This window comes from Siphateles boraxobius, unplaced genomic scaffold (genome assembly GCF_051911475.1).
Source record: "Siphateles boraxobius isolate OS27281-9 unplaced genomic scaffold, OSU_SipBor_1 12, whole genome shotgun sequence".
In the NCBI taxonomy this organism is placed as follows: Eukaryota; Metazoa; Chordata; class Actinopteri; order Cypriniformes; family Leuciscidae; genus Siphateles; species Siphateles boraxobius.
This window is the reverse complement of record NW_027508722.1, coordinates 17357067-17372964: the sequence shown is the minus strand read 5'-3', so window position 1 is coordinate 17372964 and position 15898 is coordinate 17357067. Positions and strand designations below refer to the sequence as shown.

The 15898-nt window shown below is 40.6% G+C and overlaps 1 long non-coding RNA gene across 1 annotated transcript; it reads right to left on the bottom strand.

The window, feature by feature from the left end:
* Positions 1-11792: 11792 nt before the first annotated feature.
* LOC143713784 (uncharacterized) lies at positions 11793-13290 on the bottom strand. The gene is made up of 2 exons (XR_013195284.1): positions 13106-13290; positions 11793-12919 (listed from the first exon to the last, which is right to left on the bottom strand). It is a non-coding gene; the product is annotated as an uncharacterized LOC143713784 (long non-coding RNA).
* Between the last annotated feature and the right edge of the window lie 2608 nt (positions 13291-15898).

The window sequence follows — 15898 nt, the reverse complement described above, 5'->3', positions numbered from 1 at the left end:
CTTGGTAAAAGGTGGAGAGGCGAAGTTTGGGTCTCTAATGAAGACGTGCGCCATAGAGACTGGATGATGAATGTGAGTCGTACAAAGAAGCCGTTAACCATTTACTTTTGATGGATGGTCTTCCGAGTCACAGCGAACTGCAGATGCGGGTAACCAGGGTGACAGAATGGACCGCTCGCGCTTTGCAGTCATTCCAGTGTTGCCATGTATTCTTATTATAAACGAGTTTGATCCCCCCCTTTTTTTAAAAGTCGTTAACAAAAAATGGGCAATCGCGGGTCAGTTGTTGGTCTTATTTACAGTAAAGTTTCGAGGGATTGCTGGTGCATGTTTGACAATAAAGTATGACCACTAACAGCAGCTTTCCAATATTCCCAAGACCCCATACTATTCAAGCCATGCACTCTATATGCAATGCCATCATAAGTCACCATAGATGTATATAATTATTTATTAATAATAAATATTAAAGGCATAAAATAATTAAAGGCAGGGAAGAAGGGGATTTGTTCCAGAATTTTTTTTTGTTATGCTGGTTGAAAGTCTCAGTTAAGTGGTCTATCTAAATTATATGTATTATCATCTGTGGAAGGCCCATACAATGTTCGTCCAATCATCGCATTCGTTCCTGCCTGTCAACATATGTATTTCCATACCTCCGTGCACTCTGCTCGCCCAGACATCACACGTCATCAGCGAGTTTCATGCTATGCAGTGTTAGCCCGCGTGTCCACCAAAGCGTTTTTAGCCAGCTGAAAACGCTAGGGGGTCTGCTGAAAACGCCTAGCTAGGGGCGCTTGAGAGCATTTTGGCAGCGCAGCATTCTTTTTTGCAGTTGAGACACTTTGCTTGTTATGTTACGGAATATCCGTGAAAGTGTTACTAGGCTATATCTCATTTCACACATATTTTGTTTCTGTGTTGATTGTATATTAAAATGTTGATACAATGTAACGTATTTTCTCTGCCTCTTGTTTATAATTATTTTGTTCCGTTATTATGCTTGTTGTTGTCATCTGTTGTCGTTGAGGAGAATGTGGCGGTTGGTCGGTGAGGTTTTTGTCCCGCCCCTCCTCCACTGTAATTGGACGGTTGGGTAAAAAGTGACAGTGATGAGCACTGCGTTTTACCCAAAAGTTGAACATTCTTCAACTCTCTGCGACCAGTAAAAAACGCCAGGCGCTCAAAGCTTCAGCGTGAAAAAAACGCTCAGGCCTCGTTACGCTCATGGCGTTTGAAAACAATTGGAAAAATACGCCAGCTGCGTGAAAAAACGCTTTGGTGGACACACGGCCTTAAGGCAGGCGTACACAGTGCGTTTTTTGCTGTTTTACGAGCTCAGATGATCGCGTAGAAATCGGTGATCGCAGCGTGTGGGAGGAATTACGAGCCTAGCCGAGCACGTTACGAGCACCTCCCGACCTCCCGATAATTTTTAAACATGTTTAAAAATTCGGGGAGTCGGCCCGATTTTCCCCAGCGTATAGGCTGTCCCCCATTGCCAAATCATACACAACCACATCACAGGCTAGATCATGGGACTAGCTGGCAGCAACCATACAGCGTGTGCATTCACTGTCTCTCTCTCACACACACACACACACACACACACACACACACACACACACACACACACACACACACACACACACACACACACACACACACACACACACACACACACACACACACACACACACACACACACACTCTTGTACATCTATCTTTATGAGGACATTCATTGACACAATGCAATCTCTAGCCGCTTACCCTAACCTTACTCATCACAACTAAGTGCTTAACCCGAACCCTTTCCCTAAACCCACCCTTAACCTAATTATAACCTTATACCTAAAACCAAGTCTTGACCCTCAAACAGGCCTTTAAAGGGGTCTCAGAAAGTGAGGACCGGCCAAAATGTCCTACCTTTACCCTCTTTGTCCTCACTACAATGGTCTAAAACTCAAACTGGTCCTCACAAAGATAGCTGTACATACACACACACACACACACACACACACACACACACACACACACACACACACACACACACACACACACACACACACACACACAGACTTACTTCTCTCTCTATTTCTCTATCTTTCCTTTATGCTGAAAGGAATGGCTTCTGTTCTCTGCTTTTCAACAAATCATTTACACACACATTTCTGTAATTTTTCTATCTCAAGCTATAGTTGCTTGCAACATTGAAAGCTCCGGTCTCTGTGTTTAGTGAGAAAAATTACGTGATTGCCATGCGGCTTGGGATAAAATTCATGCCGGACAGTCGTGCCAGCTGCTTTGATCCGATTATCAAGTTAACTGACTCGTAACGTGTGCAATATCTCACGACCTCCCGAGTGTCCGAACTCGCACCGTGTACACCCACCTTTAGACAGACTTCAGTCACTGAGACAGAAACTGAAACAGCAGCCATCTTTTACAGTTCCTCCTGAACCAAAACAACCAGCTTATACTGCGTTCACGGCATAATGCTGCATTCACACGGGGCGTCGACGCTTGACGGAGGGCGTGCATGAAACTTGGTGCTGACCCGACCGTCATAGTGACAACAGCCAATCATATTACTTTTCTGGTATTGCGTTAACGCAATTGGCTAGCGTCTGCACTAGGGTATTTGCATAGGCGATCTGATTGGCTGATGCCCGCGTCGGCACTTGAAACTTTTGCCATGAGCAACGCCAGTGACAAAACATAATGGAACCCACAATTCAGTTCAGCAACGCATAACTTCACCCATTCAAAGTAAATGAGAAGTGTTAACACAGATGCCCCGTGTGAATGCAGCGTTACTACCTACTGTAATTGGGAAGCGTGACGTTGTACTCGAAGCGGTTCGTGACTCGAATTTATGCGTTACAGTGGCAACACTATCAACGCCGAAATTAATCTTCAGGTGGTAGGTCAGTGATCTTTCAGAAATTTACGTTAATTATTATTGTAATGTTATGTGCTTTGAGACATGAGGTAGTTAACCCAGTTTCTCGTGAAGCTTTTCTTTGCTCCCTGCTGTAGTATAGGTTCATGTGTTTTGAAGGAGCTCTGGAGCTTTGGAGATGCTCTGAAGGGAGGGTGGGATCTTATGCTTTAAAAGCTAGCGTGCTATTGCTAGCCTCTCTGAAAATTGCATACCCTACCTTTAAGTGTCCATGAATCTGTAAAATATTTTAGGTTTTTTTGTAAAAGGGTAATTATTTTTAATTATTTAAAAAATATATTTGTATTATTTGTCACAATTTAGCATAGCTTTGATAAACTATACTTTATGCAATCTTTTTTTTTTTTTCAAATTCTATTTTAATCAGTGAATTTAAGCAATTTACCTTTCCTGAAATATAAACCGAACTGCTTATTCTTGCAAGATCTGGCAACACCGAATCACTCAATCGCACGCTTCAAAATACTTTCTACTCACAGCCCCCCACACACTTCAGTTTTACGATTATTAGTTTTAAACATCCCACACAAAGTTGTTTCTTATTGTAGGACTTACTTCTCCCTTTCACAGAGAGGAATGTAGCACTGGGGTCACTCACTGAATGTGTAGTACAAAGCGCGATGCTTGTATTACAAGCACTTGACAGAGATAGTGCGAGGCGCTGCGTCACACATCACACACCTTTCCGATTGTGTTCACACAATAGCTTCATGTCCACACATGTTCCTCTTCGTACAACAACAACAGACCATAGTCATTACACTCTCATATCAGTGGAGCTATTTGTCATCTTATCACTGTTCTAATCTCCCCGCTACGGCATCCACTGCTGTCTTTGCTTCGTAAATGACTTGTTAGCTGCAGGCCTGTAAGAAAGAAGAGTTATCAATGGTATAGCTATAAATACCCCAGTCAAGACACTTAGTGGGTTGTGCCCACCATCAAAAAAATGTTCAAAGATAAAAGCATAGGAAAACACACGTTTGACCTAAGGACAAACTGGTGATTTGAAAACAGGTGAAATGGGAAATTAGCAAAGCATTTCAATTGTTGTTACCTGGTTAACATTTACAATATCTTGCCTGTCCTGGGTGGCCCTTGACACCGAACACCCTCACGCTCTTCTTTTCTATTCTCATCCCCCTTTCCCCCCCCTCTTATCCGTTTTCATTCCCACCCACTTATCTTTTGTTCTTTTGTGCTTAGGTCATTTTTTATTACTTTGTTCGGGCCTGGTGAAAAGAGGAAAGAATATGTGAGAGAAAGAGATCAAAGCCCAACGGGGAATGACAAAGATGGAGAAAGGGATGAGAGAAAAATAAGACAGAGAGAGAGAGAGAGAAAGAAAGAAAGAGAGAGAGAGAGAGAGAGAGAGAGAGAGAGAGAGAGAGAGAGAGAGAGAGAGAGAGAGAGAAAGTTGAAGGGAATAAGGAGAGGTGCTTGGCAATGAGGGCATACATATTTCTGTGCACTTTGAAAGAGGAATTAGGGTTTCATTTTACATTTCTCTCACTTTCCCTCCCTCTCTTCCTCTCTCTCTCTTTCTGCTTTTCACTCGTCTTGCCAAGAGCTCAGCAGGGTAAGTGATACTCACTCCGGGGACTCACATAACCCCAAACACATGCCACCAGCACATTGGTTTACATGCTTACGCCTGGAACACCACATGCAATTGCACCTTCTCTCATCCATGACACCACACTCATACTGTATGTTGTTACATTATGTTACAGACACATTGATTTTTATACAGTGTTTCCAAAACCCTAACTTGCCCCCAAAAACCTCACGCAGTCCTGTCAACATTATTAGTTTGAAAGCTAAACAGCCTTTCAAGTAGTAAAGACCACTTCAAAAGTTGATTTCTCGACTTATTTCACTGTTTGTGAGAACATTTGACTGTAGTGTGTAGCCAACTGCAGTCAAAAGTGTAGCCAAACCTGCACACACACATACACGCTGGCTGACAAATAGGTACTTGATGTGATGATCATATGTTTTCATCCAATTCATTTATTCATAAATAAATTAAATAGGCTATTCACATACAATTACTTGAAAACACCCTGAGATGAGCATGTCTTTCATTTTTGCTTTAAAATTAATTTTGATATTTTTGAAAGGGCATAGAGTATAAAAAATATCTGGGTGAAACAACTGTCCTTACATAATAATAAGGGAAAACCTTATTCTGTAAATTGTATATAATTACAATATAATTATATAATAATATACAATATAATTGTGTGTGTGTGTGTGTGTGTGTGTGTGTGTGTGTGTGTGTGTGTGTGTGTGTGTGTGTGTGTGTGTGTGTGTGTGTGTGTGTGTGTGTGTGTGTGTGTGTACAAGACAAGGTTAGTTCAGGTTGTAAAATGTTAATATGTTATGCACTCCACAACAACGTATTATTTTGACATTTATGAATTAATAATTCATCATATCTTGAATGATTTAATTTTCTTTACTTATAAAGAAATAAGTTACTTAACATATTTTTTTGTAATTCTCTTTTGGTCTTGCTCACACAAACACACACATGCATCCTATAAAGGTGTGGATGAAGCTAAATGAATTTGTGTGAAGAAGTAGGTCATGTCTGACTCATTACCTCTTACAGTATATCCATTAATACCTACTGAAATTTAACATGAACCACATGATTTCTTCAATCAAGCTGTTACTTTTTTTTTTTCCTTCTACTACATCATGTTCCTCCTTTTTTTCACCCCATGTGTTATTCGTTCTCTCTCAGTCCAGCCTTTGCTCATTATCAAAACGTTCCACTTTCCAACTCCCCCTTCCCTCCTTAATTCTGTCTCTCTCACACACACACACCCACACACACACACATACACACACACACGCACGCACGCACGCACACACGCACGCACGCACACACACACACACACACATCCTCTCTCTCCCTCTAATCATTAAGTCTCTATCCTACAGTCAAATCAGTGAGGCAATAGCCAAACATTCGTCTACACGTTATTGGCTGGCTTCTTATCTTTAAAATCACTTCCTACTGTCTTTATTTCTCCATAGTGTTTCCATCTGAATAAAACTCTCAGCTCAAACACACACGGTGATTGTCTTGTAAATGTTGTTCACCTTCTTCTTGGTCACACTTCTGGCAAACCACAGCCACTCAAGCATTGAACTTGACCCGACCTTTGACCTTGGTGTCCTATGACACCAATTACTATCAAGCTGTTTCTTCCCCTTGTCCTGAAAATAGGCATTTCAGAATCCAACATACCAGAGTGAATGTTCTCCAGTTTTGTTTGTTAAATGTGCTGCATAAAATGAACTCTTTTACCTCAACAAACCTCAGTCATCAGAGTCTGCGGTAAGTGTGTGTGTTACACTTGAAATGAAAAGGCTAGTTCCTTACCCACCAGGCATCCATGTTAGCCGCTTTCTGTGCCAAAGCATTTGTTTCTTGTTTATTTTTCCCAGTTGGTTTTAGTCTGGAGGTTGAAAGTCAGATTGAAAGCCATTTTTATATTAGAACAATGCAGAAAGAACAAACAGGGATGTTCAATAACCTGGTAAAGAGTCCTTGAATCATAGGACCTTAGCTAAAACATTTTTGGTCACTAATGCCAATAAAACAGGCAGTTGACCCGAGTTTATTAAATTTAATTATAATGTATGGTAGATCTCTTCCTCTCTTTCTTTCTGTCTTTCTTTCTTTCTGTCTCTCTAAGTGGGGGATTTCTGAGTCTGATATTATATTATGAGTCCTCGTGCCTTCATTTAGATCCAAAATTGCGTATAAATGAACTCTTCCACCCACATCTTTCAGTCATCTAAAGAGTATGTAAAGGTTCATCGGTACACATTAATGAACAAACAAGAACTATGACTCAATTATTTTAATGAATCAAATCCTTAAAAGTCTGAATGGCTACTATATCAACACTGAATTATGACTCACTTATTAAACTGCAAGTTCCGAGTCAGTTCATTATTGCTCTTACATGTACAACCAACTCTTTATCTGTATAGTTATGTGTTTGTTCATAGTTACTTTTATAGCTCACCATAAGCCTTATAGTAATAAGGCATTAAAAAAGTAATAAGTAGTGTAATATGACAATAAAATTATAACTATAATTATAGAAAACGACATGGGAAGAAAAGCAAGAGGCTTTTCCCAGCCTCTCACCTTAGTTTATGTACAAACCTCTTATTTTCTTGCTTTTCTGTGGCTATAAAAGTTCAATTTAAGTGCAAGCCCGGTTTCCAACACTCCACCCTTTTCTTCCCTATACTGCCACCCCTCAGCCCACCCCTGCCTTTCACTCTTCACTCATTCTTTCAGTTCATTCTTTCCTCCTTTCTCCTCAAAACTAATTGTTACATTTACTGGCTCTGCCTGGTGTGTGCATGTATTGATTTGCCTAATGTCATAATTGTGTCATGACCTATTGACTGAAGTTAGTGCCAGCTTGCCAGAGCTTAAGGCTTGATTGATAGTTGTTCAGTGGAGTCTCAAAGGGAATGAACAGGGAGTTCTCATGAAGACTAGTGCGTGCTTTGGATATAATGCATCAAATGTATCTCAGCAAATAAAATGGACAGCAACATTGTGTCTGAGTCTCAATGATTCTTATATATTTTTATAGTCTTGTGCTGTGCGATTAAATATGAGCACTAGTGTCATCTCGTGGATGGTAACAAAATCCATCTTTACTGAGGGAGTTTGCAGTGTCTGCCTTGGCCACCCTATCAGAATTTAGACACAGATATTATCTATCTATCTATCTATCTATCTATCTATCTATCTATCTATCTATCTATCTATCTATCTATCTATCTATCTATCTATCTATCTATCTATCTATCTATCTATCTATCTATCTAATAGGCTATACAAAAAAAACACCCTTAGCTAACAATAACCGGGCCTGTTGCAGATCAGTAGCCTGCTTTCACAACTCTCAGTACAAGTCAACTTCTGTATTTGCTTGTAAAATATATCCTGCTCAAGCAGCTACATCTGTATGGATTTTTTTTCTTTTTCTTTTTTACTTTTTCTTGCGTTTTGTTCAGGTTCTGAATCAATTTGTTCAGTTTGTTGAGTAGCCTAATAGCCTACACGGAGCACCAGAGCCCTCTGGCGGCAAATATGAAATAATAACTCAACTGATTTCTGAGTAAAACAAACCATTCACATTGCACCATATCAGCCAGATTTCAAATGAAAGACGAGGGGAGGATTAATTAAGACCTGAATTACAGTGTTACATTTTGTTTGTTTGTCACTAATGTGTTATTGGCAGTCCTCCATCTCCTCACGTTGACCTGATATCAAAGATGTATCACCCAGTTTAATTACATTCTCCAATACCACAACATATCACTTCTGCATTTTTAATTCACCCAAAAATGAAAATTCTGTCAGTATTTACTCACCCTCATGTTGTTCCTACCTCGTAAGACATTCGTTCATCTTCATAACACGTATTAAGATATTTTTGATGAAATCTGAGAGCTGGTCACTCCTCCATAGGCTTCTAAGGGATTAAAACTTGCCAGCCCCGAAAAGTTATTAAAGATATCGTTAAAATAGTCCAAGTGACTACAGTGGCTCAATCAACAACAGAAGAACTGCGCTATATCACTAGTGAACTGACTCGAGGCCCACAGAGAAGGAAACGAATAGTTGAAATAAAGTCGTTATTTATCTATTTTTTGCGCACAAAAAGTATTCTCGTCGTTTGATAAACTTAAGATTTAGTCACTGTAGTCAATTGGACTATTTTCAATCCCTTAAGAAGCCTATAGAGGAGTGATCCAGCTCTCAGATTTAATCAAAAATATCATAATTCGTGTTCCGAAGATGAACGAAGGTCTTACGAGGTTGGAACAACATGAGGGTGAGTAAATACTGACAGAATTTTCATTTTTGGGTGAACTATCCCTTTAACTCAAACTGATTGAGCCATCTCTAACATCTGGTTGAGGTATGTTATGCCAAAAAAAAATTCACTAGATGTCACAGTGTCAATCAACAGCACTTGTCACAACACTTCTTCTAACATGGATGTCAGAAATAAATAAATCACCCCAGCCATGTGAACTGTTTTTGGTGAAATTTTGCAAGCTAAGCATTTTTTTTTACATATTACACTGTAACTTTACAAAATTATGTTACTTGGTGCCATGAAAAATCTTAAGTATGTTTTTAATAAATTTTCAAAAACATGCTCAACCAAACGGTTGATTTGGCACATAATGGTTAACTATCACCCCCTTTTTGAGAATGGACATTACAATGCAATATTAAAACTTGGTTGTAATTCAAGAATGAGTTTGGTCTTGTTTTAAAGTATGAAAAGTTATGGAAGTTTTAAATTTATATTAAATCAAATACACTATTTTACAAAATACACTATTTTACAAAATATTTTTTACTATAAAATTACTATAAAATCAAAGCCATATATCTAACCAAGTTGAGGTTCCAAATTTGAAGTTGATATCACAAAAATTGAAGTTCTAAATCTGTCCAAATATCACTTCTGTCACAAAACATGGAACCTTGAGACTCAGAACTTTCTGACAATGTGTTTTGTCAAGATTAGAAAAGGTTTTGATCATAAATTATGATGGGCAATGAAAAAGTCTGGCAAAGTATGTGTATGAATTCCGGTCAGTGGCGGTTCTAGAGGGGGGGGCCAGGGGGGCCCGTGCCCCTGTGACAACAAGTTTGGCCCCCCTTGTGGCCCCCCTAAATGTGGAGTGTGAAATAATTTTTACAAAACTGTTTTTTGCTATCTTTGTTATCGTTGTATGCATATTTTTTTTTAATTATTATTCTATCTTTGTGGATTTGCTTGTTCACGTGACAATTCGCATCACATTCGCGGGAATCGCGGCAGAATAACGTCTGTCTCCTGCACGCGAGAGAGGAGAGAAGGAGAAAGCTGGTCAGTTGCAAGTTCATTCTTTATGTGCGTATCGGGTGTGCGATGTGTATTGTCTATTAAAATATTGTAATACTTGTTTTAACTATGTACGAGGCACTGTGAGCTGACATCGCATTTGTCTCTCGTCCTTTGCTGTGTGCGGTTCATAGGTAGGCTATGTCCCCAAATTAGTTTATGTCTTATATTTATATCATATTATGTTCTTATATTAGAATATCAAATCAGCAAGAGTGCCGTTTTCCCGCGCACAATTGCAACTGTGATATTGATGTTATACAACAGTTAAATTAACAATAAGTTAACATGAGTTACTTTTTAGACACAATATTGTCAATATTGTTTGTTTTCCCTTTATTTCGCCGACTAGAATTTGAAAATGAAACCGTAGCAGAGTCTCAATGCAACAGACAGCGATGATTTATTGACTGAAATCCGCGTTTTGAAGGAATCACTTGCTCCTTTCCCGAATGAATCAGCCGTTTAGACGAATCGGTTGAATGAATGAATCCCTCAACTCACTTCTGTGACTTTCCGCCGCCTACTGGCGGTTTTAGTTTCATATTTAAAGTACCCTTTAATTAAAACGTTAAAATTAGAAATCATTTCATGTTTAAATATTGATTTTAAAAAAAATCTCATAGCTTTATTTATGCAATTGTGAATGGAATGTAAATATATTAATGCTTCTGTGTCACCTCTGCACTGCAAACATGGATTTTGATTGAATGAATTAATTTGACTGGTAACAGTGGTACTGTATAATTATTGTATAATTAAGTATTATTCTATAAATAAGGATAATTACTGTATAATTTGAATGTTAGTATTTGACATAAAAGGTGATTCATAAATCTAAATAAGTTTAGAAAGAATGTCCATATATAGGTGAAAATGCCCCTGGAAATCAATTTAAGGTGGCAAATTAAATTAATTAAAAAATGAATTTCGGTCCCTGCTGTTAACTGACCACTGCATAGAATATTAAAAAATTTGAATATCTTTGTGAGTCTGCTGTCAACAACAGGCCTAAACCAGCCATGGCACCAGCACAAAAACACAATCAGTAAAATATCATCTAATTATCAACAAAACATTGAAAATATTGAGATATATTTTGGTCAATATTGCACACCCCTAATGTACGGTATGAATTTTGATTTCTTCAGGTCTTAAAACGCCTTAAATTTGACTTTAAAAAGTGTGCAGGAACCCTGTAAACGGTTAGTAGTTACCTAGCAAGTCAGTTATTTTCAGTAAATGAATTAATAATCTTCTTGGTCCCCATTGCTTTTGCTCTATAGTTCTCACCAAAATGCAGAGAAAGAAGGGCATCATGTCAATTACAGTTACTGTGACTAATACTGAATATGTAATGCAAATGTAAAAATAAAATGGAAATGCAAATACATTGTTGAATGATTATAAACATGGTATTTTGCCTTTTAATGCCTGCAGTGCAGTGCAGAAAATTATATGACAACAATAAGGTCTATATGTAACTGGCCCCTCTAACAGTACAACTGGCCCCAGCTTGGCCCCCCCAGTTGAAATGGTCTAGAACCGCCACTGATTCCGGTATTATTTTTTACCATTAAGTGACATCTCAACCATTTGGTAGAGGCAGATATTTTAAAAATTATGGGATGTGTTGAAAGAAAAAAAACATTGAGTGTGTTTACTAGCGACATAAGGAGATAAGAAATGCGAACAAAAATTTTTTCCATCACATTTTTCTTGGTGCGGACTTTAAAGGGTTCATTCCCCCCCCCCTCACCTCGGTTGTCTCAGTTATGGTTTCTGTTCAACCACTTCCTAACAGAAAAACCACCTGTTTCACAAAACCTTAAAAGACAGAAATTAGAGTCATCGACAGCTCTAGACCAAAAACAGAAAGACCAAAAACAGAAGCGTTTTTATTTATGAACAAAATATGGTACAGATTCGTCAGGTAAACTCACATCCCTGTTGTCCATTTGTTGGCTTACAAAAATTCTTATTCGAGATAGGCTATTGTGTAGCCTATAATTTATGTCGTAGAACTAAACATGAACTTCTCTTATTTATTTAAGTCTAAAACCACAATTCTAAAAACCCAATAGCAAATGGACCTTATTGTGCAATAGCTACCAATTTTTCGTGAATGAAACGTGGTTTAGTACTTTTTTTTTTTTTTTTTACCAGAGTGTCTTTCAGCTGCATGGCCAAACATTTAAAGAAGAAGAAGAATAGTGTCTAAGTTAAGTCGTTTTTGGCCTTAACTTAAATTACAGTCGATTTCGTTAATTATTTTAATGCACAATTATTAACCATATAGGCTATGTTTTGAACCTTTTTATCATAAGAAATTAACAAAAATATATAAGTAGCCTACAACAAAGGATGCCTTTTTAGGTCTTTATATGTGTAGCACTAAAAACATACTTTCTGAGTCTTACAAAATGTAAACCATCACTACCAAAGTACACAGAAAAGACAGTACGTTTATCACTGTAGTTTTAGTCCCCGAGCTCCTCTTAGCTCCGCAGTCCAGCTGGTTATTGCTTGGCGCTCTGTTTTCTGGGTTTCCTTCAAAATGGACCGGTTGACAGGCATCTCCTATCTCTTCACAAGCAAGGATGATGTGTTTGCTTTCATTGCGCATGTTTCTGATCCCACACGCGCCATCAGCGGGATCGATCCGCACCGTTATAAAGGAGAATTTTTCTTTACTGATACACAGGTTACCGGACATAGTCTTGCCCCCTGCATTAGTACACACATTTTCCACCCGCTGTTTCTCGCTGGCACGGAAAAACGACTGCGTTGGTCTGCGGCACGTTTGAATTTTCCTCAGGAAAGTTTCCCACGCGTTCTGGTCCCACGTTTTTGGCACCCCGTCTGGAATATGGCGCTTGAGGAAAACATTATGAGCGTTTTTGTACTTCGCTGGCATACAAGGCTTATAGTTTCTATCCACCGAGTGAGTTTGAGGCAAAACAAATGCCAAAAATACCAAAAAAGGAAACATTTTGAAGACCTAAAGAGAGAAAACAGTAGAAGTTTCTTAAAACTATTACGCTTAGCAGCAGTTCCTAATGCTCAAGTGGTCCCTCATAGTCATCTAAAAATAACATGCTAACCACAGCTCTGCTGGCGTCTGTGGAACGCGTGTGTTTCGCTCCCTAAAAGCAAACTGAGCAGATTGGCTTTGATGATTACTTACCGAAATGTTGCAGACCTACTTATTGGTGTACGTTTGAGAAGCCCTTCTTTTTGTCTCCTTCTTTAGCTGAACGAAGTATTTTTTCTAGTATGGAGCTATTTCTCTCTTTTGAGTTTCAAGTGTTTGACCAAAAGTCTGAATCTTGTTATGACACGTCAAGCATCAGTTCCCTCAGTTTTGATTGTGAGCCATAGGATGAGTCATGGTCTTTTTTCGCAGATTAGTAGTTTAGCTAATTTATTATTTGGATATTAATGCATAACCTATTAAAGAAAACATTGAATCTATTATTTGAAAAGATTGACAAATTAAGATTTTAATTATGAATTCAGAACCTAAATTCATTAACAAACTCAAATTTAAATTCATAATTTTAAGGGTCTTGTTTTAATGATCTAAGCAAATGGTCTAAACCGCACGAGGCAAATGCACTTGGGGTGTGTCCAAATCCACTTTTGCTATTTTAATAACAAGAAAATGGTCTAAAATGGTTGTCCTTATTCTTTTAATGAATAAAGTAATGGATGTGTTTTGGGCGTAACGTGCAATAAACTAATCAGAGTCTCATCTCCCAATCCCTTTAAAATCCAGTAGCGCTCCGCCACTGCGGATTCGTTATTTACATGGCGAAATTAGCAAGCAGAAAAACGTACTCGGTTACTAACGTAACCTCGGTTTTCTCTAGAGAGGGAACGAGTACTGCGTAATATCTTACGCTATGGGGAAAACCTCTTTTCCACGAGATATTGAAGCCAAAAAATTATCCTTAATTTTGTATTTATGTAAAACGCTGTGCAGCAGCATGAAGACATAGGCAAGGCGGCTTGCGCGCCTATTGGCTGCCCTGCGGCAACAGCAGCAGCCTATCGAGAGAGGCGCTGCGTGACACACATCCAATGGGGGCGATTCGCGCCCATTTCGTCACGTCCCGCCAGAAAGGGCGTAGTCTCGCCCTATAAATATAGCTCGATTAGGCTGGTACAACTGGTTTTCATCGCCGAAGCGAACCAGAGCTGTGTATGCACGGCAAGATACGCAGTACTCGTTCCCTCTCTAGAGAGAACCGAGGTTACGTTAGTAACCGAGTACGTTCTCTTACGAGAGTACTCTCGTACTGCGTAATATCTTACGCTATGGGGAACACTATGCAAAACGCCGTGCGTACTGGGATCCAACACCAAAGTCCCAAGGGCAGAAGCCCGGGGCTCATATAGTGCATAATCACCATGGACTCACAGAGAGTCGGAGAAGAGAGGCTGCAAGCATCATCCCCCATGAAATAGCATCCCACAGGAGCTAGTTATGTGACAGTGCTCCACACAGACAGGGTGAACGTATTCAGCCTGAACTGGGCAATAGAAAGGGTTATTCAACACCCATGGGCTGTTCTATCGCTCGGTGAGCGATGCACAGGCAAAACTCAGTATCTGGGCCGACACAGCGGGGCAGATAACACTGAATTCTATACCGACAGAAGCTTGGGTTGTAAGGCGGGAACCTCCAGGTTATAAAACCTTCTAAATGTAGACGGCGAGGCCCAGCCCGCGGCCGTACAGATATCTTGCAAGGTAACCCCACTATACCACGCCCACGATGAGGCCACGCCTCTCGTGGAGTGCGCTCTGACACCTAAAGGACACTGCAGGCCCTTAGAAGTGTAAGCCAGTGCTATGGCGTCGACTATCCATCTGGATAAGCTCTGTTTTGATGCGGCCAGTCCCTTGGAGCGTCCGCCAAACAAAACGAAGAGCTGCTCGGTCTGTCTGAAGACAGACGAGCGGGACATATAAGTTCTCAGTGCCCTGACAGGGCAAAGGAGACTCGCATCCACCCCCTCAGTATGAACCGGGAGGGCGCACAGGGAAATGACCTGGGCCCTGAACGGTGTGTTAAGGGATTTGGGCACGCACCCGTGCCTTGGTTTGAGTATGACCTTTGAGTCATTAGGCCCAAACTCCATACATGACGCGCTTACTGAAAGCGCTTGTAAGTCCCCTACGCGCTTCACTGAAGCGAGAGCCAAAAGAAACACCGTTTTGAAAGACAGATGCTTCGTGTCTGACAAATGGATTGGCTCGAACGGGGCACCTTTCATGGCTTCCAGAGCCGTAGAAAGGTCCCACGCCGGGACTGAAGGAGGTCTAGGAGGGTTCAGCCTCCGAGCTCCCCTGAGGACTCGCACGACCAGGTCGTTTTTCCCCAGTAACTGGCCAGACACAGGTTTTGCAAACGCTGTTATGGCCGCCACGTACACTTTGAGCGTGGATGGGGTCCTGCCCTTATCCAGCAGCTCTTGAAGGAAGGAAAGCACTTCCGTGACCCCGCAGTCTACGGGTGAAAAGCCCTGAGCTTGACACCAGGTAGAGAACACAGATCATTTCGCGGAGTAAAGCCGTCTAGTAGATGGGGCTCTCGCCTGTGTGATCGTGTTTAACACTCCCTCCGGGAGGTTAGCGGGTACCCATTGATGGCCCATGCATGTATGGACCATAGCTGCGGGCGAGGATGCCAAATCGAGCCCTTGGCCTGAGAGAGGAGGTCTTTCCTCAACGGTATTGGCCACGGGGCAGTGCTGGTCAGCCGCATCAGGACTGGGAACCAAGCCTGGTTCGGCCAGAGCGGAGCCACAAGCAGCACTGGGCATCTGCTTTCCCTGATTCGTTCCAGCACTTGAGGCAGGAGCGAGACGGGGGGAAAAGCATAGAGGGGACAGCGGGGCCAGACATGGGCCAGCGCGTCCTCGCTCTTGGAGAAATATTTCGGGCAGTGAGCGTTCTCGTGGGACGCGAACAG